At 43.3% G+C, this 4,254-nt stretch overlaps 1 protein-coding gene across 1 annotated transcript in view; it reads right to left on the bottom strand.

The window, feature by feature from the left end:
- LOC109933048 (centrosomal protein of 192 kDa) overlaps nucleotides 1-2,942 on the bottom strand; it is an 80,956-nt gene extending 78,014 nt beyond the window's left edge. The window contains exon 1 of the mRNA XM_048596195.1: nucleotides 2,808-2,942. The gene's annotated coding sequence lies outside the window, so the exon portion shown is untranslated. The remainder of the gene's footprint in view (nucleotides 1-2,807) is intronic.
- Between the last annotated feature and the right edge of the window lie 1,312 nt (nucleotides 2,943-4,254).

Genomic DNA, 4,254 nt, shown 5'->3' on the forward strand with positions numbered 1-4,254 from the left:
GGGGGGGGGGGCAGACTTCATTAAAATAAGAAAGGATCTGACCAAAGTAGATAAGGAACAGTGACTTCAGAGTATATCTATGGCTAAACAGTGGGGCATTCACAATGGAAGTGGCAACAGTGTACAGGCCTAACATATTTCCTTTAAGACAAAATATAGTAGCAACAATCCCAGAGAATCTCGGAGATCTATAAATATTCAGGACTGGCAAAGAAGAGAAAGAGAGACTTAGCAGTACAAAAGTAGCAAAGCAACAGGCTCTCTTGCGGTGTAGAAAGCATAGGGAGAAAAGAGATCTTAAGAAAGTAACAAGGACAGCAAAAAGGAGGCATGAAAAAAAAAACACACTGGATTAGGGATACTCCCAAAATATTCTACAAGTATATCAAGGGGAAAGAGGATAAGCAGAGAAAGAGTAGGGACTAGTAGGGACCAAAGGAGCAATTGGTGCATGGAGCCAGAGGACATTGGTAGAGTGTTAAGTGAGTAGTTCACATCTGGCTTTACTCAGGAGGAGGATATAGATACAAAATTCAGGATGAGGGACTTGGAGTTTTGGAGCAGTTTGACATAGGGAGTGAGATGGTATTGGAGGTTTTGGCAGGTTTAATAACAGGCAAATACCAGGTTGTTACCCATGCTGCTGTTTTGATGAGGGAGGAAATAACAGTGGCTCTAACCCAAATTCTAAATTCCTCTTTGACCACAGGGGCAGTACCAGCAGACTGGAGGATGGCTAATGTGGTTCCACTTTTCAAGACAGATGCTTGAGATATGGACATAAGACAGGGAATTACAGAGCGGTTGGCCTTACATTGGTAGAAAAACTATTGGAGAAAATTCTGAAGAGAATTAATTTCCATTTAGATAGGCATAGTTTGATCAGAGATAAGCAGCAATGTCTTTGGAGGAAGGAGGCCATGCCTAACAAATGATTTAACTTTAAGGAGGTTATCAGGTGAGTAGATGAGAATAAGACAACTGATATAGAGGATGGTCAAAGGTTGTGTGACCGAGCACCAGCATCCAGTGGGTAGCAAAGGGATCCGTGCTGGGTCCCTCATAAAATTCATTCAGCTGTGTGACAAATGAACAACACAGAAGAAAAACATGGGGGGAGGGTGGGCAATAAATTAGTTTGAGGATGAAAAAATTGATCACGTGGTTAACATTGAGGAAGGTGGTCTTAAGTTACAGGGCAATACCGACAAATTGTACAGAAAGGCTGATGGAATTTAACCCTTATGAATATGAAGTGATGCACTTTGGAAGAAGTAATAAGACAATGGATTAACAAATGAGTGGCAAGACATTTGGAAGGTCAGAGGAACAGAGGTATTATGGGTCCACAAATTCCCCAGAAGGCAACAGGATAGTATACTGGGGTAGTTAAGGCAGCAAACAGGGCACTTGCCTATATATTTATTTAGGACACAGCTGAAGTACTGAGTACAGTTCTGGTCACAAGTATAGGAAGGATGCGAGGGGTGCAGAGGAGATTCACCAGGACATAGAAATATACAAGATGGTAGCAGGAGGAGGCCATTCAGCCCTTCAAGCCTGCTCCGCCATTCATCACAATCATGGTTGATCATCCAACTCAACAGCCTGATCCTGCTTTCTCCACATAACCTTTGATCCCCTTCGCTCCAAGTGCTATATCTGGCCACCTCTTGAATACATTGAATGTTTTGGCATGAATTACTTCCTGTGGTAATGAATTCCATAGGCTCACCACTCTCTGGGTGAAGAAATGTCTCCTCATCTCCATCCTAAACAGTCTACCCCAAATCCTCAGACTGTGACCCCCTGGTTCTGGACACACCCAACATCAGGAACATCCTCCCTGCATCTACGCTGTCTAGTCCTATTAGAATTTTTCTTTTAAGTCTCTGTGAGGTTTCCCCCCGTTCATTTGAACTCCATGGTGTAATTCAGCTACAAAAAGAGATGTTGGATAAGCTTTTCACCCAGAATGTACAGGAATGTGGAATTCACTGCCTGGCAGAGTAGTTGATGCAGGAAACCTCACAACTTAAAAGTACTTGGATGAGCACTTGAAATGCCATAGCTTTCAAGGCAATGAGCCAAGTGCTGGAAAGTGGAACTAGTGTGGATTTATTGTAGATTTACAATAAATTTTTGTTGGTGCAAATTTTGAGGGTTCTCCTCTGTACCATGTTTCTATAAATATGACTATAAATTGCAGCTGTTATCAGTAATATTAAATTTAAATTCTCAACCTCACATAATTTGACATCTATTACATCAAAATTAAAAGATACAACACAAAATATAGTGTATAGTTAGGAGTAATATTTAAATAGAATTTTACATTAGGTGTTGAAACTATAAGTTATAATGCTTAAAAGCTACTAAGAAGTTTTATATTGAAATGAATGTTTGAATCATGCAGCATTACTTTCAGAATTAAGGATTCATCATTGAACACAACTTTTAAACAGCATGACTGCTGAACACAGCACAAATAGAATCAGACTCTTTGCAAGAGGAATGCAGTCATCCCCAGCCCCCTTCCCCACGTCTTCATAATGGTTGTTTCCTCTCAAGAATTCATCTGAATCCGTTTTCGGACACAACGTGCATTCCAGATCCTAACCACGATTGAGAAGTTCCTATACTTTACAACGCAGTTACTTCTGCCATCTAGTCTTCAACTTTAGAAGCAAGGGAATGTAACCCAAAACTTTTTCAGCAGATTGACTGAGATAGAATACAACAAGTCAATAACTCCAGCGCCAATGAAACAGAACCTAAAACCGTGAGCCAGCTCGAGGAATACTCACCCTACATTAAATACATAGACAAGTGCCTGCAATACGGTAAACCCTCCCAATAACAGATAAAATTCTATCTGCCGGCCGGGATTTACGGTTAAGGCCCACTCCAATAACGTCGGCGGGCACTCGGTTTCCTAGACCCAAAGGGGCGGGGTTTTCAATCCACGCGCTTGCGCCGCCGCCGCCGCCGCCGCTCCTCGGAACCCCCCCCCCCCCCCCCCCTCCCCCGAGCAACAGGATGTTCCCCCCCCCCCTTCAAGTTCCCGACGGAAAAGGATCTTGTTGCCCCCGCCACCTGGTGTGAAGGCGCGAGACTCCCACGAGGTGACCGCCTTGTGTTCGTTGTTCGGCGTGAGGACGGTTAGAATTCGAACGGGGGCGTCCGTTATTGGCGCGCGCGGTGGCTCAACCGCCAAAACAGTCACCCCACACGTGGAACAACCTTCATCATAAGGCATGCGAACCACCGCTGAAAATGTTCAACAAAAGTTTATTCGAATTGAACGTGTTCCCAGCCACTACTGAACCAATACTTAGGGGTAGTGTGGGCGGGGGATTGAAGTTAATGACAGAAGGCCTCACAGACCTGAAACGCTAACTGTTCTTCTCTTTCTGTCCCAGATGCTGCCTCACCTGTTGAGAATTTTCAGCATTTTCCGATCTTTTAGTTAGGAATAAGCGCAGCGTTTTATTCACCGTAGACTGAGACATAATCACGATAAATCGTGCAAAGTTGAAGCTTTGAGGGTCGGCTTGTTACGCGGTGCGGTGTCAGGACTATGGCTGACGCACAGGAGAAGAATAAATGGACGTTTTTGGTGACAATGGAAGTTTGTGGCCAGTTGAGGTGGAGGTCATGAGGCAGATGTCGGATCAGATGTGGACCCTGTTACTGCAAACCAGTATATTCCCCTGAAAACCCAACGCCAAACCCGAACCTTAACGATGAATTCCTAAACATTGGCCCCATACCCCTTACCCCAGAGTAAATTTAAAACCTGTCTAAACAGTAAATCTTAACAACGTATGCATTTAATTTGTTGACAAGGGAAATCAGTAAAATTTATTTTGACAGTCAACCTCAAAGGACAAATCAGGAACTTGCACTGAAAACCTTAGCCAAAAATTCTTTGTAGAATCTTAAAGGAGAGTTTTAGAGAATAAATACAGCAGAGCTGCCACTACCGGTTATTGCCCACAGGAAGCCAGGAGCCCCGGGTTCCCCAATAGGTACATCTTGTCTCATAGTTGTTCTTATTGATTGGATTTTTTGCCGTTTTAGTGGTTGCCATTAAAGTTTTAACCTCAACACATGGTGTCGCGATCGTGTGTGTTCTGTCTGACGACAGCTTACACTGATATTGTGCCAGTGTTGGAATATTTTTATGCACTTCAGTTGTTTGGCACTCCAACCGATATTAACCTGTAGTTAGTCCACAACATTGCAATGTAC

The sequence above is a fragment of the Rhincodon typus genome, chromosome 4, assembly GCF_021869965.1.
Source record: "Rhincodon typus isolate 14 chromosome 4, sRhiTyp1.1, whole genome shotgun sequence".
Classification (NCBI taxonomy): Eukaryota; Metazoa; Chordata; class Chondrichthyes; order Orectolobiformes; family Rhincodontidae; genus Rhincodon; species Rhincodon typus.